A 25474-nucleotide genomic window follows, 5' to 3' on the forward strand; every position below is an offset into this window, starting at 1 on the left:
CTGGGTGGGTGTATAATTTTCAATTCTAACTCTGGTAAAATTATTTTCTTTAATACCAAGATTTGCAATCTCCCTATCACCAAAAGTTAATTTGTTTAATTCCTGTCACTAATGATGTGATATGTTGAATACCTGAGAAACATTCTCATTGTCAGAATACAACATCACCTGCTGTTTAAAAAAATGAAAGTGGGAATAATGAAAAAGGGCTGAACTAAAGTTAAAATTTATTTATCAGTCACAAGTAAGGCTATCATTAACACTACAATGAAGTTACTGTGAAATTCCCCTAGTCGCCACACTTCGGCACTTGTTCTGGTCAATGCACCTAACCAGTGCAAACTCCACACAAACAGTGACCTGAGCCAGGAATCAAACCCAGATTCCTAGCGCTGAGGCAGGAGTGCTAACCACTGTGTCACCGTGCCATCCATACCAGATTTTCTAGTGATTGACTAGATTTTCTGCCAGCTTCATATATTTCCTGAAAAATGTCAACAAAATATCAAACACTGATTATCCTATGAAATTTCAGCATTGCAGCAGCTGACCAGGGGTAACGACTAGGTGACTGACGGTTTCATCTTTGCCTCCGGTGTGATCATATCATTTTGAAAAGTTGAACAGTGAGAAAGGTGTTACAATATCAAGTCTGGAGGGATAACAACAGGAGAAAGACACTGGAGAGAGGTGGAAATGTGTGAAGTTCCCGAGATAGCATTGAGTGGAAATGAAGAGTAAATGGGCACTGGAGCAGAGAGGGAAAGGGGCAGATTTTGGGATTGGTCTTTTTGGGTGTGAGGAAGGAGTGTGTCAGTGTTAAACTGAGAGCGAGTGTGGGAAGAGAGACTCACAGCATCAACTCTGGGGCAGGGGTCATCTTTAAGTGAAGAGGTTGAAGAGAGAAAGATGCAAATTCCCAAATGCCAGGGAAATGCAGTATTGTCACGCTTCAATATTTGGATTTCCCTCTCAGGCTTTTATGCTGTGGGAGCAGAGAGAAATATAGAAGAAATCCCAGCTACAGACTGGGAAACAGGGGAACAGATGGAGGATGGGACTGGGTGGTTTGGCTGACTGAAGCAGGGAGTACACAAAGGAAGAAACACAAGATATTTAATTTCCTTTTCAGTTTAATCCTCTGACATTTATTGGTTTTATTTGCAGCTTCACTGGAATTTTACAATGTACAAATTGAAAATTAAAGGACAGATTTACTGATTATATGTTGTCAGTGGTGGTTTCTAACCCCCAACCTCTGATCTTAATCAGGGAGTCATCATTGAGAGATTCGGGATGATGTGACCACCCTGAAGCCCCACCCCTTTTCCAGGTCTGGAGCAGATTCTCATCCACTGGTTTTTATCCCGAGCCTGAAAGTAAGGATAAAGTTTCGCTGTGAATTTATTTCCAGTGAATGTGTAGATATGGGACTTGGTGTCCACACTGTAGAATGAAACTGTCCCTGACTCATAACTGAGATACACTCCTGCTTTATTGAGGATCTGACCAGCAGGGAGAGGAAGATGGGATTCAGGAGAGTTGATATTAAACCGTTCAATGGTCCAGAATCCAGTCTCTGGGCTCAGACAAACCACTGTCTTCCTCTTCACTGATTCTGCAGCGAGTCCCAGATTCCAGCCTCGATTCTCCGCCACCTCCACCTCCCAGGAATGTCTCCCCAGTGTGAATTTGTTTAATCCCAGTACTCACAATCTGTTTTTAAATCTCTTCCTGGTGTCAGGGAGGTTTCTCCAGGTCTTGGTAAATCTCAAACTCTTCAAATCCTCAGACACCTGAAGCCAGTCATTCATCGTTTCCAAATCCAGCATCACAGAAACTGGCAGAGAAAGCGGAATTAGAAAGCCATGAATGGAGATTAGTGGCAGTGAGGGTCTGTGTGAAGAAGCTGAGGAGTCACTCAGGTTTTCCACATTGAAAGAATGAGGAAAATTCCACATTGTGGCAGATGCTGCATTCCTGCTCTCAGAGAGCCCAACCTTTCTTTCTTCTTTAATGAACCATCGGATATCTACTCCCAATCGCTGACTGGGATAAAGCAAGATTCTCACAAAATGTACTGCTTTTCTCCATTTCTCACATGAATGGCGGGGGGAGGGGAAAGAGAAGGATGTGACTGTTGACAGTGAGAGGGAAGAGGTGACATGTCAATCTGGGTGTTTCCACAAACCAAGATGATACCTAGTGAGGTAAATAAGTTTGGAGCTCAACAGACAATTGGAGGGGCTGACCTGACTTAATTCCACCTTTTGCAGCATCAGCTCTCAATGTGATTGAGAAATTGTTACATTCTGGTTCTAGGTACCTGCTACCTGACATCTCATTAACAGATAAAATAGATATAACAATTCACATCTTTGTAACATATTTGGTGGGATGGTGATGGTCAGTAAGAAGGACGGTATTAGGGAATATGCATCAAAAAATAATAGTAGGTGTTGAGGTTTTAGAAGATGGCGAACGTTGCACCAACATTGAAAGGTTGAACAACAGACTTGCAGAGACAAGGACACCAAATTCTCCAGCTCTTCATCCTGTCTTCCTTCACTCATTTCAACTTCTCCAACTTTGATCTTCTATTTATAAAGTTCCTGAACCTCATTCCCACAGTCTGTCAGTGATAACAGATCCTCAATCGCATTCCCACATTCTGTCAGCAATAACAAAGCATTCAGTCTTCTTGTCCCTAACAATACAAATTAGTAACCCCCACCACAATTTCCATGGTGACATTTAAATCCCCAGCCCAAACCTCATGGTGAAATTTAACACCCCCTCTCTCCCAGCCCAAACCCCATGGTGACATTATGTCAGGGTTCATGATAAAATGAAGAAATTCTGTATCTGAGCATCAACGAAACACCATTCAGAGTTTGTATTTATAGAATGTTTTCCATAATCAGCAGACTATCAGATGATGGATGGATGAAATGTGAAGATTGAAGCTCAGCCCAGGGTGAAGCTACACACAGACTCCTTACAATCAGGTGAAGTCTGAGCCAAGGAGCCAGTGAAGGTAATGGGTGTGTTACCGTAATGGTTATAAAACTGGAACCAACACCCAGAGGAGATGGGGAAGAAGTTTTAACCTGAGCCACCCATCAGGAAACTGACAGGATCGTGTGGAAAGCTGGTTTGACAGTCAATTCAATATTACTCTTCAATAAAGTCAAACAGTCATACTGGGTGAGGTGTGAAGGCAGTTTCCACCCTGACCCTGTGGATTTCTCTGCTGGAGGAATAGGTTAGAATTACTCCTGAGAATTCGCATCGCACTGTGACAAGGCCAGGAATTAAATCCCATCGACCTGCTAATGTGTGGGCCAGGGTCAGAAAAGCATGGCCAGGAAAGCTGCTGGATTGTCCTAAATATTCAATTAGTTCATTGTGACCTCTGTGAAACTGCAGCCCACGTAACGTGATCAACTCTTCATCTCCTTGCAGTAACTAGTGATTGATAACTAATGTTATCTTGATCAGCATTGCTCATATCCTGAGAACAACAATTTAAAAATACTGAGGACTTCTAATTTCGAATTGAAGCTGAACAACGTGGCCTCAGTGTTGCTGATGTTAAGGTGGAGAAAGGCACCCATATGTTGGAGAGGCTGAAGAGGCAAGTCTGGCCATCATCCATACGTGATGTGGATGTGCCGGCATTGGACTGGGGTAAAGGATGGACTGGATTCATGCTTCTCTTTCCCCCAAGTGGGTCCATGTCGCACTATCTGTAACCCCCGTGACTTGCCTGGGTTTGCAAAACCCCACTCACTGTGCTGTCTGGAGACAATACACATCTCTTTAACCTGTGATCAGTGCTTCTTCCACACACATTGTCAGCCACTTTAGGACTTGAACAGCAGGCTAGGTGTAGATTCGCATTCTAATCAGTATTCTATAAACTGTCTGCGCTTTATATAAGAACATAAGAAATAGGAGCAGGAGTAGGCCATCTAGCCCTTCGAGCCTGCCCCGCCATTCAATAAGATCATGGCTGATCTGTCGTGGCTCAGTTCCACATTCCCGCCCTCTCCCCATAACCCTCAATCCCCTCTCTTATCAAAAACCCATCAACCCGCGTCTTAAAAATATTTAGCGAGGTAGCCTCCACCACTTCAACAGGCAGAGAATTCCAGAGATTCACCACCCTTTGAGTGAAGAAGTTCTTCCTCAACTCCGTTCTAAACCGCACCCCCTTTATCTTGAGGCTGTGCCCCCTAGTCCTACTATCCTTTCTGAGCGGGAAGAGTCTCTCCACCTCTATCCTATCCATCCCATTCATCATCTTATACGTCTCAATGAGATCTCCCCTTATTCTTCTAAACTCTAACGAGTACAAGCCTAATTTATTCAGCCTCTCCTCATAGCTCAACCCCCTCAACTCCGGCATCAGCCTCCTCTGCACTCCCTCCAAGGCCAAAATATCCTTGCGTAAGTACGGCGCCCAAAACTGCACACAGTACTCCAGCTGCAGCTTCACCAATGCCCTATACAGCCGCAGCAAGACCTCCTTACTTTTATATTCAATCCCCCTCGCTATGAAGGCCAGCATCCCATTTGCCTTCCTGACCACCTGCTGCACCTGCAAGCTGGGTTTTTGTGACTCATGCACAAGGACCCCGAGGTCCCTCTGCACCATCGCCTGCTGCAGTTTTTCGCCACGTAAGTAATAATCCTTCCTACCATTATTCCTACCAACGTGGACCACCTCACACTTGCCAACATTAAATTCCATTTGCCATTTCCTGGCCCATTCACCCAGCCTATCTAGATCCTTCTGCAGACTCTCCACACCCTCCGCACAATTTGCTGTTCCACCAATCTTGGTGTCATCAGCAAATTTCGACACCCTACACTCGGTTCCCTCCTCCAGATCATCTATATAAAAGGTAAATAGCTGAGGCCCCAGCACCGACCCCTGGGGCACTCCACTAGTCACCATCCGCCAATCCAAATAGCACCCACTGACCCCCACTCTCTGCCTCCTATTTGACATCCAATCCTCTATCCACGCTAACACCCTACCCCCAACTCCATGTCCCCTGACCTTCTGCAATAACCTCTTGTGAGGTACCTTGTCAAACGCCTTCTGAAAATCCAGAAAGACCACATCCACCGGCTCTCCTCTATCCACCGCCCTAGACACATCCTCATAGAACTCCAGTAAATTTGTCAGACACGACTTCCCTTTAACAAAACCGTGCTGCGTCTGCTCTATCAAGCAATTCCCCTCAAGATGCCTCGCTATTTCCTCCTTGATGACGGATTCTAACATTTTACCTACAACAGACGTGAAACTAACCGGCCTATAATTCCCTGCCTTTTGCCTGGCACCCTTCTTAAACAATGGCGTAACATTAGCCATTTTCCAATCTTCCGGCACTTCCCCGGAATCCAGCGACGTCTGGAAAATAACCACCAAGGCATCCACTATCACCTCTGCCATTTCTTTCAGAACCCTTGGATGCATTCCATCCGGTCCTGGCGACTTGTCCACAATCAGCCCCTCCAGTCTGTCGAGCACCGCCTCTCTAGTAACAGTAATGTCATTAAGACCCTTCAGTCCTACCACCTTTCCATCTCTAACATCCAGCAAATTATTCACGTCCTCCTCCGTGAAGACAGAAACAAAAAAGTTATTCAAGACCTCAGCCATTTCCCCATCCCCTACCACTAAGTCCCCCTTCTCATCCTCTAAGGGTCCAACGTTCACCCTAGCCAGCCTCTTCCTTTTTATATATTTATAAAAACTCTTGCTATCCTTTTTTATATTAAGCGCTAGCCCAGCTTCATAGTTTCTCCTACCCTTCTTTATCAACTTCTTTGTCAATCTTTGTTGACATTTAAACCTCTCCCAATCCTCTTCTCGCCCACTACTCTTAGCTACTCTAAACGCCTCCGTTTTTAATTTAACACTTTCCTTCACCTCCTTCGTTATCCACGGCTTATTACCTCTCCTCCTACTGTCCTTGACGACCATCGGAATAAATTTCTGCTGAGCACCAAGAAAGATCTCCTTAAAGTTCCTCCACTGCTCCTCAGCAGACCTTCCCTCCAACGCGGTCCCCCAGTCCACATTTGCCAATTCTTCTCTCATCCTACCGTACTCCCCTCTGTTCAAACAAAGGACGTGCGTCCGGGAACCCACTTTCTCCTCCTCCGTCTGCACCAGAAACTCCACCATACAATGATCACTCTCCCCAAGAGGATCCTTCACCGCAAGGTCCCTAATTCTACCCGCAGACGAGTGAAGGAGCAGAGAGAGAGATAAGAATTTACCTGTTAAAAACCTGTTTAAATAAGTTTAAAGCACTTTGTTCCTTGTAGAACTGTTTAAATCATTTAAAAGCATTTTTGCGGGCTTTTTGTATTTACCGCTTTAAGAATTCTGAGGGAGTGGTTAGAAGGGAGTTGTGGGCCAGCAAGCTTTAAATCAGCGCCAGTTTTAAAAGGAGGCCTGATGTAGACAGTGGGCAGCGTCGGAGCGGGCAGCGGAGTGAGGGGGAAGCAGAGTGAGCTATTAGGGCTTAATATCAAAAGGGCTGGAGAGAAAAAGGGCCAGGTGAGTTTGTGTGGAAATTTTCAATACTACTACAGTGAATAATGGAGGGGCATGTGATGTGTGGTTTCTGTATGATGTGGGAACTGGTGGACCCCAGGGTCCTTCCCAGTGACCATGTCTGCAGTAAGTGCAGGTTGCTGGAGGAGCTCCAGCTCGAGGTAGATGAGCTGGCCTCTGAGCTACAGACGCTGAGGCTCATCAGGGGGAGAGAGGGTGCCATTGTCAATGGGGTGCAAGTGACATCCACCCCTCCTAGACTGGCTAACTCTAAGGGTCAGGGACAAGAGGGGGCTGCTGAGAGGAGGAAGCGGGGTGGGGAGCAGAGGAAGGAGGGTGGGAAGCGGAGGCCTCAGCCTCTTAATCTGCATAACACGTTTGAGGTTCTTGCTTCCAGTCTGGAAGAGGACGAGGGAGGTGAGGTCGGTGAGCAAACTGCACACGGTACAGTGATGCAGCAGGACGTAGGCAAAGAGGTGAAAAGGAACGTAGTAGTGATTGGGGATAGTGGGGTGAAGGGTATTGACACTGTCCTTTGTCACAATGACAAAGTGCACAGAAGGGTGTGTTGTCTGCCTAGTGCTCGGGTCCGGGATGTCACATCTGGGCTGCAGAGGAACCTGGAGTGGGAGGGTGAGAATCCGGTCGTTGTGGTACATGTGGGTGCCAACGACGTAGGCAAAATGCGAACTGAGGATCTGGGGAGGGAGTATGAAAAGCTGGGAATGGAATTAAAAAGTAGAACCGACAAGGTGGTTATCTCTGGGCTACTACCTGAACCGAGTGCAGACGGGTGTAAGGTTGATAGGATTAAGGAAGTGAATGGGTGGCTCAGGGATTGGTGTGGGAGGAATGGGTTTGAATTTATGGGGCATTGGCACCAGTATTGGGGTAGGTGGGACCTGTTCGGGTGGGATGGGGTTGGTCTGAACCATGCTGGGACCAGAGTGCTGGCAAATCGAGTAAAGAGGACAGTAGACAGGGCTTTAAACTAATTAGAGGGGGGGGAGGGTGCGAGGGTAGGTGACATTACGGGGTCTTACGTTAAGGAGAGGGTACAGGTAAGGGAAGAGGCCGAGGATGTCCCAATCATAGAGGGAGTAGGGGGCGTGAGTCTGGTTGGTGGCATTACGGCAAATAGGGTCCAGGTGAAGGCTGGGATGAAAGCGCTTTATCTGAATGCACGAAGCATTCGGAATAAAGTGGATGAGCTGGTGGCGCAGATCAGCACAAATGGATATGATCTGGTGGCCATTTCAGGGACGTGGCTGCAAGGTGACAGGGACTGGGAGCTGAATGTCCAGGGATATCAAGTGTTTAGGAAGTATAGGCGGGAGGAAAAAGGGGGGGGCGTAGCTCTGATGATTAGGGATAGCATCAGGGTGGTAGCAAGGGATGATATTGGAGCCAAGGAGCAGAAAGTGGAATCGTTGTGGGTAGAGATTAGGAACAGCAAAGGGAGGAAGACGCTGGTGGGTGTCGTCTATAGGCCCCCGAATAATGATCTGGAGGTGGGGCGGGCTGTTAACGCGCAAATAAGTGCGGCGTGCAGGAATGGGACGGCCGTAGTTATGGGGGATTTCAATCTACATATTGATTGGTCGACCCATGTTGGACGCGGTGGGCTCGAGGAGGAGTTCTTGGAATGCTGCCGGGATAGTTTCCTGGAACAGTGTGTGTTGGATCCGATGAGGGAGCGAGCTATCTTGGATCTGGTGTTATGTAATGAGGCGGGTAGAATTAGGGACCTTGCCAGAACTCTCCATTCACCTGACGAAGAGGGAATCCCCTCGAAAGCTTGTGAGTTTACTATCAAATAAATCGGTTGGACTAGAACCTGGTGTTGTCACACTTTTTACTGCATCATCCATACACACAGAAGCTGACCTTGTCCATTCAGGTGATCACACCCAAAGGCTCCATGCAGGGTTTAAATCAACTTTGGCAGCTCACAGCCCAGTAGTGAGATGATAATCTAGCACACAATTTCTCCCCACATACAGTGACATCTTGAAAAATATAAATCTGGGTGTTTTAACCTCACTTTCCAAACAGGAAACCCATTGGATCGGTTGGAATAATGATTTCGGATTGGATGTTGAACTGAGTCCAATCTGTCCTCTCTAATGAAGTTAAAAGATCCCACAAAAATATTCTGAAGGTGAGCACCTCAGATCCTATCTTGCACTCAGCTTCACTGTGGTTTTAATTGTGCAGGTGTCTGAAGAGTGATTGAGATGGAGTCACTTACACCGACCCAGAGAAACCTGTGCTCAGGAGCAGAAGAGTAAATGGAAAAGGTTTCTCCCAAGATCTAGTGCCACTAGTAACTGAGAGTCAGACCTTCCCTTAAATATGCTTATCTAATATTTGCTCCTATTTTTAGCAATTGTGGATAGTATTCCAGGAGACCACTCAAAATTTGGCTGTTCGTATAATTCCACAGAATGCAGCTCAGTGTTAGCCAGGCCAGTATAATGGAGAGTAAAATAAATCTACAATGAACACCTTAGCACAACTCTTGCTATTAGTTGCAATAAGTGCTTTCCCTTCTGTGAAGTATAGCTCTCCACACAGCAAATGTATTTGAAATGCATGTGGAACATTTCCCAATCAGAATTAGTGACTGAACTGGGAAAATATCAAGCAATCCAGAGGATTTTGCAAGATTACTCAGCAATGCCGGTGCAAAATGCTCAGTAGAAGTAGGTACGGTGGCAGAGTGGTTAGCAATGCTGCCTCACAGCTGGTTCGATTCCAGCCTTGGATCTCTTGTGGAGTTTGCAAAGTCTCGCCGTGTCCGCGTGGGTTTCCTCTGGATGCTTCATTTTCTCCCACACTCCAAAGATATGTACGTTAGGTAGATTGGCCATGGTAAATTGCCCTTTAGTGTCCAAATATGATTCAACACACTGGATGAACCTGTATCTGGGTCACCATTGCAGATGTCACAGCAGCTTTCTTGAAGGTCAACCCATGTAAAGCAACTGGCCCCGATGGGGTACCCAGACATGCATTCAGATCCTGTGTGGATCAGCTGGCGGGGGTATTCACCATCATTTCAACCTCTCTTTACAACAATCTGAGGTCCCTATCTGCTTCAAGAAGATAACCATCATCCCAGTACCTAAGAAAAACCAAGCAGTGTGCCTTAATAACTTTTGGCTGGTGTCTCTGACATCCATCATTATGAAATGCTTTGGAAGGTTAATCACGGCACAAATCAATTCCGGTCTCCCAGACTACCTGGATCCACTATAGTTTGCCTTCTGCTGCAACAGGCCCACAGCTGACCCTGCACTCAACCCTGGAACACCTAGATAACAAGGGCACCAATGTCAGACTCCTATTTATTGACTACAGCTCAGCCTTCAACACTATGATTCCGACAAAACTCATCTCCAAACTCCGTGGCCTGGTCCGTGGCACCTCCCTCTGTGACTGGATCCTGAACTTCCTAACTCACAGACCACAATCAGTAAGGATAAACAACACCTCCTCCACGATCATCCTGAACACCAGTGCCTCACAAGACTGTGTTCTCAGCTCCTACTGTACTTCTTACACACCTATGACTGTGCAGCCAAATTCCCCTCCAATTCAATTTTCAAGTTTGCTGATGACACCACCGTAGTGGGTCGGATCTCAAACAATGACGAGACAGAGCACAGGAATGAGACAGAGAATCTGGTGGACTTGGCCGGCAACAGTCATCTCTCCCTCAATGTCAACAAAACAAAGGAGATTGTCATCGACTTCAGGAAGCATAAAAAAGGAGAACATGCCCCTATCTACATCAATGGGGACGAAGTAGAAAGGGTCAAGAGCTTCAAATTTTTATATGTCCAGATCACTAACAACCTGTGTTGGCCCCCCCATGCTGACACTACAGTTAAGAAAGCCCATCAATGCCTCTACTTTCTCAGAAGACTAAGAAAGTTTGGCATGTCAGCTATGACTCTCACCAACTTTTAGAGATGCACCATGGAAAGCATTCTTCTGGTTGTATCACAGCTTGGTATGGCTCCTGCTCTGCCCAAGACCACAAGGAACTACAAAAAGTCGTGAATGTAGCCCAATCCATCACGCAAACCAGCCTCTCATCCATTGAGTCGGTCTACACTTCCCACTGCCTTGGCAAAGCAGCCAGCATAATTAAGGACCCCACACACCCTAGACAGTCTCTCTTCCACCTTCTTCTTTTGGGAAGAAGATACAAAAGTCTGAGATCAAATACTAACGGACTCAACAGCTTCTTCCCTGCTGCCTTGGCCTTGGAGGGAGTGCAGAGGAGGTTCGCGAGGCTGATACCAGAGATGAGGGGGTTGGACTATGAAGAGAGACTAAATCGACTAGGTCTGTACTCGTTGGAGTTTAGAAGGATGAGGGGAGATCTTATAGAGACGTGAAGGGGATGGATAGGATAGAGGTAGAGATTCTTCCCACTTAGAAAGGATAGCAGGACTAGAGGGCACAGCTTCAAGATAAGGTGGGGGGGGCAGTTTAGATCAGAGTTGAGGAGGAACTTCTTCACTCAAAGGGTGGTGAATCCCTGGAATTCTCTGCCTATTGAAGTAGTGGAGGCTACCTCGCTAAATATATTTAAGTCACGGGTAGATAGGTTTTTGATAGACAGGGGAATTAAGGGTTATGGGGAGAAAGCTGGAAAGTGAAACTGATCCACTTCAGATCAGCCATGATCTTATTGAATGGCGGGGCAGGCTCGAAGGGCGAGATGGCCTACTCCTGCTCCTATTTCTTATGTTCTTATGCTGTCAGATTTTTGAATGGACTTACCTTGTGTTAAGTTGATCTTTCTCTACACCCTAGCTATGATTGTAACACTACAAACGGCATTGTCTTATTTTGTTCTCTGTGAATGGTATGGTTTGTCTGTGTAGGGCGCAAGAAACAATACTTTTCACTGTATGTTAGTACATGTGGAAATAATAAAATCAAATGAACAATGAACAGTACAGGACAGGAACAGGCCCTTCAGCCCTTCAAGCCTGCACCATTTACTTATCTAAACCATATGACATGTCATATGTCATAAGACATATGAACAAACACATGAACCGTTTGTTCATATGTCTAACAAGATGAGTCTTAAATGTAGCTAATGTAACTGCCTCAACCACTTCAGTTGACAGTGCATTCCAGGCCCCCACCACCCTCTATGTAAAAAATCTTCCCCCGCACATCTTCACTGAACCTTTCCCCCCTTATCTTGAACTTGTGTTCCCTTGTAATTGTCATTTCGGCTCTGGGAAAAACCTTCCAACTTTTCACCCTATCTATACCTTTCATAACTTTGACTTCAATCGGGTCGTACCTCAGTCTCCGTCTTTCCAGGGAGAACAATTCTGGCTCATTCAATCTTTCCTCATAGCTAGTACCTTCCACACCAGGTAACATCCAGGTAATCCTTTTCTGCACTCTCTCCAAAGCCTCCACATCTTTCTGTAGTGTGCTGACCTGAATTGGACACAGTATTCCAAATGTGGCCTAACCAACGTTTTATACAACTGTAACATAATTTGCCAACTTTTATCCTCAAGGTCCAATGAAGGCAAGCATGTCATATGCTTCCTTCACCACATTTTCCAGCAGGATTAAGGAAAATCCAAAGGCTTTTTATACATATATAATGAGCAAGACAGTAGCCAGGGAGAGGGCTAACCCACTCGAGGACAGAGGAGGGAATTTATGCATGGATCCAGGGGAAATGAGAGAAGTGTTAAATGAATACTTTGCATCAGTATTCAGAGAATGACTTGGTGGATGATGAATCTGGGAAAGGGTGTGTAGATAGAGTCATGTTGAGATCAAAAAAGAGGAAATATTGGGGTTCTTGAGAAACATTAAGGTAGACAAATCCACAGGGCCTGATGCAATATACCCCAGAATACTGAGAGAGGCAAGGAAGGAAATTGCTGGGGCCTTGGAAGAATTATTTGTATCTTCACTGGCTACAGGGGAAGTACATACAGTAAGAAGTCTCACAACACCAGGTTAAAGTCTAACAGGTTTATTTGGTAGCAAAAGCCACTAGCTTTCGGAGCACTACTCCTTCATCAGGTAAGTGGGAGTTCTGTTCACAAACAAGACATATAAAGAGACAAACTCGATTTACAAAATAATGGTTAGAATGCGAGTCTTTACAGGTAATCAAGTCTTAAAGGTACAGACAATGTGAGTGGACAGAGTGTTAAGCTCTAGTTAGAGATGTGTATTGTCTCCAGACAGGACAGTTAGTGAGATTTTGTAAGCCCAGGCAAGTCGTGGGGGTTACAGATAGTGTAACATGAACCCAAGATCCCGGTTGAGGCCGTCCTCATGTGTGTGGAACTTGGCAAACAGTCTCTGTTCAGCGACTCTGTGTTGTCATGTGTTGTGAAGGCCACCTTGGAGAATGCTTATCCGAAGATCAGAAGCTGAATTCCCATGACCGCTGAAGTGTTCCCCAACAGGAAGAGAACACTCTTGCCTGGTGATTGTTGAGCCGTTTTCATTCATCTGTTGTCATAATGTCTGCATGGTCCATCCAATGTACCATGCCTTGGGACATTCTTTCTTGCAGCATATTAGGAAGACAACGTTGGCTGAGTTACAAGAGAATGTATCGTGTATTTGGTGGATGGTTTTCTCACGAAATGATGGCATCCGTTTCGTTGATCTCACACGTCTTGCAGAGGTTACTGTGGCAGAGTTGTGTGGTGTTGTGGTCACTGTTCTCCTGAAGGCTGGGTAGTTTGCTGTGGACAATGGTCTGTTTGAGGTTGCGCGGTTACTTGAAGGCAAGAAGTGGGGGGTGTAGGGATGGCCTTGGCGAGGTGCTCATCTTCATCAATGACATGTTGAAGACTCAGGAGAAGATGTTGTAGCTTCTCTGCTCCGGGGAAGTACTGAACGATGAAGAGTATTTGTCTGCCATGTCCTGTGTTTGTCTTCTGAGGAGTTCGGTGTGGTTTTACACTGTGGCGTGTCAGAACTGTTGACTGATGAGTCGAGTGCCATATTCTGTTCTCATGAGGGCATCTTTCAGTGTCTGGAGGTGTCTGTTGCGATCCTTCTCATCTGAGCAGATCCTGTGTATATGGAGGGCTTGTTCATAGGGGATGGCTTCTTTAACGTGTTTGGGGTGGAAGCTGGAGAAATAGCGCTCCGAAAGCTAGTGGCTTTTGCTACCAAATAAACCTGTTGGACTTAAACCTGTAAGACTTCTGTGTTTAACCCAGTCCAATGCTGGCATCTCCACATCATGACTACCATCGACACCACAAACTGCCAACTCCCAAGTGGAAAGGATCTCAAAGAAGATCACGCATATTGACACAGACATCAAGTTTCTACAAAGATGCAAGAAAGTAGGCAAGATACCAAAAGGACTACAGATCACGAATGCACTCAGTCAACCTATCACGCAAGTTGTGCTGAGAGACTTTGCCATTGCACCTCTCTCACACTCTTCAACCACCTCATACACCAGTTCGACAGCAAACGCTGCATCATGGAAACCAAGACAGAGTCCATATTCTCAACTTGCACTCAGTACCCAGACCAGCTGCAAAACTCTGCCAAGCAAACAAGACAAAGGAACTACGCCATCTACATGCACACCAAAACAGGAAACTTGAGAAACTCAGCATCACCACCTGTAGCAACCAAGCTTCACCCGGTACCACAGTAGAAAACAGTACCACTGCAGAGAAGTCCATTGTCAACTTGTCAGACTACACACTTCAACTAGATGAAATCGAAGTTCTCAGCCGGGGGCTTAATTTCTGCCCCATCACCAAAATAGAGCCCATCAGTCTCACAGCAGACACAGAGGAATTCATCAGGTGAATGAGGCTGCAGGTTTTCTTCCACAAACCCCAAGAGGCCAACAGCGAACGCAATGAGACAGCCAATGAACTGGAACAGCCAAGAGAGATATCCGCAGTGCAGCAACCGAAGAGGAAAGAGTCGAATTGGACTCCTCCAGAAGGCCGCTGTCTCGACTTGACATGTATGCCCAAGCCATCAGGAGTTGCGTCAACACCAGGTTCATCAGTCACACTCACAAGACAGCCCCGAACATTACCTAAGCACAGCGCAACACCATCCGCACTCTCAAGACCGACTGCAACATTGTCATCAAACCAGCAGACAAAGGAGGGGCCATCATCATATTGAACAGAATGGATTACTGCAAAGACGTTTATCGACAACTGAACAACGGAACACAACAGACAGTTACCTGCAGATCCGACCAAAGAACACACCCGTCAACTCAACAGACTGATCAAGACCTTTGATCCAGACTTTCAGAGCACCCTCCATGCTCTCATCCCACATATTCCCCGCGTTAAGGGGATTTCTACTGCCTCCCGAAGAGACACAAGGTAAACACACCCAGCTGTACCATCGTATCGGGCAATGGGACCCTGTGCGAGAACCCCTCCGGCTACATTGTGGGCATCCTCAAACCCATTGTACAAAGAACCCCCAGCTTTTGTCGCGACACTACAGACTTCCTACAGAAAGTCAGCACACGTGGAGCAGTTGAACCAGGAACACTCCTTGTCACAATGGGTGTCTTGACCCTCTATACCAGCATCCCCCATGACGATGGCATTGCTGCAAGTGCTTCAATACTCAGCGCCGACAACTGCTAGTCTCCAGATGCAATTTTACAACTCATCCGCTTCATCCTGGACCACAATGTCTTCACCTTCAACAACCAGTTCTTCATCCAGACACACGGAACAGCCATGGGGACCAAATTCGCTCCTCAATGTACCAAGATCTTCATGCACAAGTTCGAACATGACCTCTTCCCTACACAGGACCTTCACCTGATGCTGTACACTAGATACATCGAAGAAATTTTCTTCCTTTGCACTCATGATAAACAATCACTGAAACAACTATATAATGACATCAACAAGTTCCGTCCCACCATCAGACTCAGCATGGACTATTCTCCAGAATCAGTTGCATTCTTGGACACACGCATCTCCATCAAGGATGGTCAACACAACACTTCACTGTACTGCAAGCCCACGGATAACCTTACAATGCTCCACTTCTCCAGTGTCCACTCTAAACACATTAAAAAAGTCATCTCCTACTGACAAGCCCTCCGTATGCATAAGGTCTGCTCAGATGAGGAGGATCACAACAGACACCTCCAGTTCTGAAAGATACCCTCATCGATCGACAGTTCTGACGCGCCATAGCTAAAAACTGCACCAACTTCCTCAGAAGACAAACACGGTACACAATGGACAGAGTACACTTCGTCGTCCTGTACTTCCCTGGAGTAAAGAAATTATGACATTTTCTCCGGACCTTTAACATGTAATTGGTCAAGACGAACATCTCGCCAAGGCCATCCCCACACCCCCACTTCTTGCCTTCAAACAACTGCACAATCTCAAACAGACCCTTGTCTGCAGCAAACTACCCAGCCTTTAGGAGAACAGTGACCACGACTCCACACGACCTTGCCACAGCAACCTCAGCAAGGCATGCCGGATCATCAACATGGATGCCATCATTTCACATGAGAACACCATCCACCAAGTACACAGTACATACTCTTGCAACTCGGCCAACGTTGTCTACCTGATAAGGATGTCCCAAGGCATGGATTATTGGGGAGACAATGGATGAATAAACACCGCTCGACAATCACCAGGCAAGAGTGTTCTCTTCCTGTTGGGGAACACTTCAACGGTCACGGGCATTCGGCCTCTGATCTTCAGGTAAGCGCTCTCTAAGGCGGCCTTCATGACACACAACACAGAGTCGCTGAGCAGAAACTGATAGCCAAGTGCTGTACCCATGACGACGGCCTCAACCGGGATCTTGGATTTATGTCACACTATCCGTAACCCCCACAACTTGCCTGGGCTTGCAAAATCTCACTAACAGTCCTGGCTGGAGACAATACTAATCTCTTGAATCTGTGCTTAACCCTCTCTCCACTCACATTAAGACATGATTACCTGTAAACACTCGCATTCCAACCATTATTTTGTAAACTGAGTTTGTGTCTTTATATGCCCTGTTTGTGAACTCCCACTTACCTGATGAAGGGGCAGCGCTCCGAAAGCTTGTGGCTTGTGCTGCCGAATAAACCTGTTGGACTTCAACCTGGTGTTGTGAGACTTCTTACCGTGTTTATCCCAGTCCAGTGACAGCATCTCCACATGAGGGAAAGGATGACAGGTTTCCTTTCCTAAAGATCGTCAATTAACCAGGTGGAATTTTCTGACAACCTGCTTTCTTGTCATTTATGATACAAACTGTTCTATTGCCAAATTTCTTTCAAAATACTCTAAAATATTGCCATGAAATGAAAGATACATTGCCAATATCCTTCTGACTCACAGCATCGGTATATATTGGTCCTACTAATGAGAACCATAGAAAACTTAGTGCAGAAAGAGGCCATTCACCCAATCATGCTTGTGCTAACTAAAAGCAAGAAGTTAGACACTCATTTTAATCTTGCTTTCCGACACCTGGTCCATAGCCTTGCAGGATGCAGCACTTCAAGTTTAAAGTTTATTTATTTATTAGTGTCCCAAGTAGACTTACATTAACACTGCAATGAAGATACTGTGAAAATCCCATAGTCTCCACACTCCGCCATCTGTTTGGGCACACAGAGAGAATTTAGCATGGCCAATACACCTAATCAGCACGTCTTTCGGACTGTGGGAGGAAACCGGAGCACCTGGAGAAAATCCATGGAGACACAGGGAGAACTTGCAAACTCCACACAGTGACTCAAGCCAGAAATCAAACCCAGGTGTTCACAGCTGTGAGGCAGCAGTGCTAATCATTGTGCCACCCTTGCTGCCCACAAGATGCAGATCCAGGTACCTTATAATTGGAATACTACAGCAGAAGTATCTTTAAGGGAAGTGTGTAGAACATCTGATGTACATGTTCTGCATCTACAGTCCAATTCTAGCAGGCTTATTCATGAACAGCTGCTTAATGCTTTGGCATAGACTCATTCCTGAAGATGCTTCTCCTTCTGTTGTTGATTAGGTTAGTAGAGGACAGCAGTCTCCCATGATCATTTCCTTTTTATTGCAATTCTACCTCACACTTAGTCATTTTTCTTGCAGTGAAGGAAAGAGGCTGCATTCCTAGGAGTTGTCAGCAATGAATGAGAGCAGTCGCGGAGCTGCTGACAGCTAGGCTAGGTAGTGAAAAATGGTCCTGCCATACTGTGAGGGAGATGGTATGACAGCAAAGTAACAACATCACTGGACTAGAGGCTTTGGCTAATGCTCTGACAATATGGGTTCAAATTCCTCCATAGTAACTGGTTGAATTTTAATTCAATTAGTAAAAGATGGATGGCATGGTGGCATAGTGATGAGCTCTGCAGCCTCACTGCACCAGGGACCTGGGTTCAATTCCTGGCTTGGGTCACTGTCTGGAAGGAGTCTGCATGTTCTCCCCATGTCTGCATGGGTTTCCTCCAGGTGCTCAGGTTTCCTCCTATTTCGAAAGACATGCTGGTTAGGTGCATTGGTCATGCTAAATTCTCCCTCAGTGTACCCGAGCAGCTGCCAGAATGCGGCAACTAAGGGATTTTCACAGTAACTTCAATGCAGGGTTAATGTAAATCTATTTGTGACATTAATAAATAAGCATTAAATCTGGAATGGTGATGACTAAACTCTCATTGTCGTAAAAGCCCAAGGTTCACTAATTCTTCTTAAGGAAGGAATTCTGCCATCCTTACCTGGTTTGGCCTATATGGACTCCAGACCCACAGTACTGTGACTTATTCTTAACTGCCCTCTAAAATGGCCTTGCAAACCACTCAGATGAAGGGAAATTAGAGATGACAACAAAATGGTGGTCTTACCAACAATGCCACATTCTATAATAAGAATAAATTGTTAAAAACTGTATCCAGTAAAATTCACTTGCATTCCAGGTGTTGTATTGAATAAATATTTGCATCTCACAGTCATACTCAGCCTTGCAAAAGCACAATGTCCAGTTATCTTGGCCCTAATCCCTATCCACTGACCCCTGTTGGAATGTGACTCATAGACACTGTGCAAAGGCACATCAGGTTCATCTGCAGTAATAGTTTTCACTAGCTTGTCAACCCTTAGATTTAAACATATAAAACTTCCCCTTGATCCAGAGAACCAGTGTGCTTGTGAATCCATACCTTGTCTGAGTTTGTGCTTTCAGGAGAGGAAAAATATTGTTAGGAAATATTTATTTTTACAAAACTGTTTTGAAATTCGCACCTACCTGATATCTGGACATGGGCCTCTCATCTTTTGCTCAATAATCGGTATTCTATTAAACATGAAAATCTGTTTACAGATTATCTGTTTATAAGACCCTTGTCAGGCCTCATCTGGAGTATTGTGCGCAGTTCTGGTCGCCCCACTATAGGAAAGATGTAGAAGCTATTGAGAGGGTACAGAGGAGATTTACAAGGATGTTGCCTGGACTGGGAGGCATGCCTTATGAAGTTAGGTTGAGGGAGCTGGGACTCTTTTCCCTGGAGAGACGAAGGTTGAGAGGCGACCTGATAGAAGTTTACAAAATGTTGAGAGGAATAGATAGGGTGGACTCTCAAGAGGCTATTTCCCCGGGTTGAAATGGTTGCTACGAGAGGACACAGATTTAAGGTGCGGGGAGGGAAGTTCAGAGGTGATGTTAGGGGTAAGTTTTTCACTCAGAGGGTGGTGAGTGAATGGAATCGGCTGCCGTCAGTGGTGGTGGAGGCGAACTCGCTGGGGTCTTTTAAAAGACTTCTGGATGAGTATATGGGGTTTAATGAGATTGAGGGTTATAGATAGGTCTGTAGGTTGGTAGGTGTTGATGTGATCGGCGCAACTTGTGGGCCGAAGGGCCTGTTTGTGCTGTAGTGTTCTATGTTCTATAACCACTTCTGACATCAATATGACTCGGACAGTAATAAGACCTCATGAGTCCTTTAGAATTCACATTCTCACTGTGCTGTCAGATATTGTCCATTCCCATCCTCCCACCATATCACTGGCTCAGGATCCATCTGATTTATATACAATGCAAAGTCCTTCTTTGTTGTTTTCCCCCAGGTGAATCCAAGGCCCATGTCCAAAACCTGCAATTAGGATTTAATCAGGAATGCATATTATTACTCATTTTAAATTGTTAAAAACGTTTAAGTTCAACAATTCATAAGTATTTTAGTCTGTCAGTTATTATTGTTGAACTAACTTGCCAACATTGAATTTAATACTTGGATTAGTCAATGGGGGTAATGTTATTTGTCAACAATAACGTAAAATAGACCATATCAGATGGGTGGGCAATGTGTCAAACTCTCCTGTCACCAACAGTTCTGTACCTGTTTTTCAGAGTCTGTCTGAATCTGAAGTTTTCCTGTTTCCAGCATTTTCAATCGTTTTGGACTCCACCATCTTCACTTAATTTAATCTCTTCATCAATAACTGCTGCTGTGGTATCAGCAATTCTTATTCATTGAATTTATTTGCCCTTCCATTTATAGCTTTCTGTTCCATTCCAGATAACATGAAACATACCAATAAATAGAGCACTAAGGTTGTATGGCAGAAGAGCTTCTGCTTGACTGAGGATGAATATCATTTGTTTGGTGATTACTTCATCCAGCTTTTGACTGTGACCTACAACCAAACACCAAATCATAATTCTCCCAGCGTCATCAAACTCACCTTTTGGAAAATTCCTTCATCGTCCTGCACTCTTCTCATTCTTTCAGTCTTTTGTTCACCAGCCTGCAGCCAGTTTCCATTTCCTCTCAAAGAAAAATAGGACTCCTCAAGACATGTTAGTCCCATTAAATTCATTTCCTCTGACCTTAACTCCTGCCCAATCCGTATCCGCCATCATCTGTGATTCTTCTCATATCCTCTATCTTTAATAGTTTCATGTTTTCCAACAATAATTTCATTTTACCATTCACCATCCCTCACCGTGATGTCTCCAACCATAGGAGGCTATTCACTTACCTCATTGATTTCAGTTTTACCAAGGCTTCTTGGTGCCACACTTGACCGAATATTGTTTTCTACTAATAGTAGTCTCTCTCGACTCATCAGTGGAATTCATTCTGATGACTCCTTTCATCACTTTACTGATGATTTTCAAGTAGGCTAATGGAGTAGCAGCTGGCCAGATGGATTAATTCTGTTTTTCAAAGACAGGATCTACCTGGAAATTTTCTAATTGTCTTCAATAAAATATTGATTAGAAACCACATTGTAGACCATTATAGCCAAGATATTGACTTGGAAAAGAAGTCTAATCTTAATCATGGAGACATTTTATTAAAAGGTGTAAATCAAGTGGAAATATTGGGATTTCTGGAATCACCTCCTCAAAGTTATTTATTATCTTTATTTACTTAGCAAATATAATCCCTGAAGTAAAGTGATAGCCTCTTAATTTGCTGAATATAAGATGATCAGTCCACTGATTAGTCTCTAGAGCAGACATTCTTCAGTAATATGCAGCATAGTTTGTTTCTTTCCACAAGCGCATAAGGAGCATGTACAGAGACCCCAGCAGTGGAGGCTAATGCACAGGGGTCCTGGCCTGTCCTGAACCTGTTGAGCAAGGAATATCTCATTTTGTGTTCAAAGTCTTCCAATTTACAGATGGTGCAATTGAGGATACACAAAGCAACTTCTCACTTTCCACTGAAATTTTGCATCATCTAGAAACAAAGAACAAAGAACAAAAAACAGCCCGGGAAACAGGCCCTTCGGCCCAACGAGCCCGCGCCGCCATTTTAACATTATCAGTCCCCCCCTCCACCCATGACCCTTATCTATTGTTTTATGGCATTCCACATTGAGGGCAACTAATTTAGGGACAATTTATTACTTCCAACCAGCCTAATAGCACATCTTTGGGGTGTGGGAGGAAACCGGAGCACCCAGAGAAAACCCATGCAAGCGCGGGGAGAATGCGCAAACTCCCACAGACACTGGCCCAAATCCATGTGTCTGCACAGCAAACAGTGACAGTCACTGAGCTGTTGTGTTGCCCAGCTTCTGGTCCAGTTTAAGCACACCCTAACGACATGAAGCACTAGGCCGCACTCGAACATTCAAGAGCAGTCCAAGTACGACCCATCGTGTGTATGCCCCTCGTTGGACAAGGCAAACCGACTTAAAACCTGTGAATTAAAAGAGAAAAACATGATTATCATACCACATCCTTTTACATTACCAGGGGTGTCCCACTGCTAATGAACCTTATTTAAAACAATCTCCTATATCCTCCCATCTCCAACTCACTCATGTGCCTGTCTAAGTTACTCTTAAACAACTCCAGCGTGCCTGCCTCCACCACCTTACTTGGCAGAGCATTCCACACCCCCACTACCCTCTGTGTGAAAAACCTCCCTCTAATATCCGTGTTATACCTCTCCCCCCTCACCTTAAGCCCATGGCCCCTCGTACTGTGTGTCTCTAACATAGGAAATAGCTTACCTCTGTTTACTCTATCTATACCCTTCATAATTTTATATACCTCTATAGATCCCCCCTCAGTCGCCATCTTTCAAGGGAAAACAGCCCAAATTTACTCAATCTTTCCTCATAACCCAGTCCTTCCATACCAGGTAACATCCTGGCAAACCTCCTCTGCACTCTCTGCAGAGTCTCCACGTCCTTCCAGTAGTAAGGCGACCAGAACTGGACACAGTACTCCAAATGCAGCCTAACCAACGTTTTATACAACTGCAACATTAGACTCCAGCTCTTGTATTCTATACCCCTTCCTATAAAGGCCAACATACCATAGGCTTTCTTCACAGCCTTCTCCACTTGTACTGCCACCTTCAAAGACTTGTGCACTTGCACCCCCAGGTCTCGCTGCGTTTCTATACTCTTTATAGGCTTGCCCTTTATCATATAACTCCCCTCTACATTATTCCAGCCAAAATGCATCACCTCACGTTATCAGGATTAAACTCCATTTGCCACATATCTACCAATATCCAAGCCTTTCAATATACCGTTGTATTGCCAGACACTGCTCCTCACTGCCCGCCAATCCAGCCATCTTAGTGTCATCTGCAAATTTGCTGATCACACCACTTACTCCCTCTTCCAAGTCATTTATATATACTACAAAGAGAAGAGGTCCCAGTACTGAGCCCTGCGGCACAACATTATTGACAGACCTCCAGCTAGAAAAGGACCCCTCCACTACTACTCTCTGTCTCCTCTTTGCAAGCCAGTTCTCAACCCACCTAGATACCTGGCCTTGTATCCCATGAGCCTTAATCTTTTCTACCAACCTACCATGAGGGACTTTGTCAAACGCCTTACTGAAATCCATATAGACAACATCAACGGCTCGTCCTTCGTCGACTGTTTTTGTCACCTCCTCAAAAAATTCTACCAGATTCGTAAGGCAAGACTTCCCCTTTACAAAGCCATGCTGCGTATCCTTAATCAGATCACAATGCTCTAAGTGATCATACATCCTATCCCTAAGAATCCTCTCCATCAACTTGCCTACCACTGACGTCAAACTCACCGGCCTATAGTTACCCGGGTTATCCCTCCTACCCTTTTTAAACAACGGTACCACGTTTGCTATCCTCCAGTCCTCTGGGACCTCACCTGTGTCCAAAAAAGAGACAAAGATTTGCGTCAGAGGCCCAGCAATCTCATCTCTCGCCTCCCTAAGCAGCCCAGGATAAATGCCATCAGGCCCCGGAGATTTATCAGTTTTAATGCGACCTAAAAGCTTCGTAATTGATAGTTCCTTCAATTGGTCTAAAGCTCCCTCGAAGACTGTACCAGACATCAAGCCCCTCTCCTTCGTGAATACCGAAGCAAAGTATTCATTCAGGATCTCCCCCATTCCCTCAGACTCCCAAGCACAATTCCCCTCCTCTGTCCCTGAGGGGACCGATTTTTCCCCTAGCCACCCTTTTGTTCCTAACATAGGAGTAAAACGCCTTTGGATTTTCCTTAATCCTACCTGCCAAAGCCATTTCATGCCCCCTTTTTGCCCTCCTAACTCCCCTTTTGAGATCCCTCCTACTCTGTCTGTACTCCTCCAACGGTGTCTCCGTTCCCGGTTGCTTAGACCTGACATACGCCTCTCGATTCTTCCTGACCAGGTCCTCAATATCTCTAGTAATCCACGGCTCTCTAATCCTACCTTTCCCATCCTTCCTCGTAACCGGCACATGCCTTTCCTGCACCCATTTCAGCTTTCCCTTGAAAGACTCCCACATGCCGAACGTGGACTTGCTCTCCAACAGCCTATCCCAGTCTGTATCCCTAAGCTCCTGCCTAATCCGGCTGTATGTAGCCTTCCCCCAATTTAGCACCCTCCCCTTAGGACAGCACTCATCTTTTTCCATTCGTATCCTAAAATAGACAGAGTTGTGGTCACTATTAGCCACATGTTCACCTACCGCAACCTCAACCACCTGACCTGGCTCATTGCCCAGAACTAAATCCAGTATAGCCTCCTCTCTAGTCGGGCTATCTACATACTGCTCCAAGGACCCTTCCAATACACATTTTACGAATTCCTCCCCGTCCAAACCCCTGGCTCTAGGCACCTTCCAATCCACCCCAGGGAGATTAAAATCTCCCACTACAACAACCCTGTTCTTCCTACACTTATCCAAAATGTCTCTACATATACCCTCTTCCACTGCCCGCAGACTGTTGGGCGGTCTGTAGTACACCCCTAGCATAGTAATCGCTCCCTTCCTATTCCTCAGCTCCACCCACAGAGACTCAATTCCTAACCCCTCTATATTATCCTCCCTCTGCACCTCTGTGATGTGCTCCCTAACTAAGAGCGCAGCTCCCCCTCCTCTTTTTGGCCCTCCCCTGTCATGCCTAAAACACTTATACCCAGGAATATTTAGCTGCCAGTCCTGCCCTTCCTTTAACCATGTCTCCGTCACTGCCACCACATCTAAATTCCTCGTGAACATTAAGGCCTTCATCCGTCTTACCCGTCACACTCCCTGCATTAAAACAGATGCACTGAAGACCCCCAGGCCCGCTTGGATCCTCCTTCTCCTGGGAGATTTTCCTATCATCTAGACTTACCCTGTCACCCAACTCACTCCCAATCCCAGTGCCTACTGAGCTATCTGTCTCCTTCCCACCCCCCCCTCCATATTAGTTTAAATCCTGCTGAAACACTCCAGCTAACCTCCCAGCTTAAATATGTGTGCCCTTCCCATTTAAATGTTCCCCATCCCACTTGTACAGGTGCCCTTCCCTCACAAAGACTTCCCAATGGTCTACAAAACTAAAACCCTCTGTCCTGCACCAATCCCTCAGCCACGCATTCAGCTGTAGGATCGCATTTTTATCCCTGCTATTTCTGGGCACTGGCAGCAGCCCAGAAAGTAAGTGTCTGATCAGGCCTATGAATTTTGACCCCCATTATAATTTCATAGAAACAGTGCAGAGTAACACAGACTGGGTACTTCCAGTAATCCATCGACCCAATGATGTACCCCTTATGAACATGAAATGAGCCATCTGATGACATTTTTCTCTGAACATAAGAACATAAGAAATAGGAGCAGGAGTAGGCCATCTAGCCCTTCGAGCCTGCCCCGCCATTCAATAAGATCATGGCTGATCTGAAGTGGATCAGTTCCACTTTCCTGCTTTCTCCTCATAACCCTTAATTCCCTTGTCTGTCAAAAACCCATCTACCCGTGACTTAAATATATTTAGTGAGGTAGCCTCCACCACTTCAATGGGCAGAGAATTCCAGAGATTCACCACCCTTTGAGTGAAGAAGTTCTTCCTCAACTCCATTCTAAACTGCTCCCCCCTTATCTTGAGGCTGTGCCCTCTAGTCCTGCTATCCTTTCTGAGCGGG

General features: G+C 45.5%; 2 pseudogenes; both read right to left on the reverse strand.

Annotated features, from left to right (window-relative positions):
- Positions 1-1255: 1255 nt before the first annotated feature.
- LOC145337573 (butyrophilin subfamily 3 member A3-like) lies at positions 1256-2360 on the reverse strand (annotated as a pseudogene).
- Positions 2361-2597: 237 nt separating this feature from the next.
- LOC145337549 (butyrophilin-like protein 2) overlaps positions 2598-25474 on the reverse strand; it is a 29304-nt pseudogene continuing 6427 nt past the window's right edge.

The sequence above is a fragment of the Carcharhinus amblyrhynchos genome, unplaced genomic scaffold (assembly GCF_965287045.1).
Source record: "Carcharhinus amblyrhynchos unplaced genomic scaffold, sCarAmb.v2.hapA scaffold_52, whole genome shotgun sequence".
Classification (NCBI taxonomy): domain Eukaryota; kingdom Metazoa; phylum Chordata; class Chondrichthyes; order Carcharhiniformes; family Carcharhinidae; genus Carcharhinus; species Carcharhinus amblyrhynchos.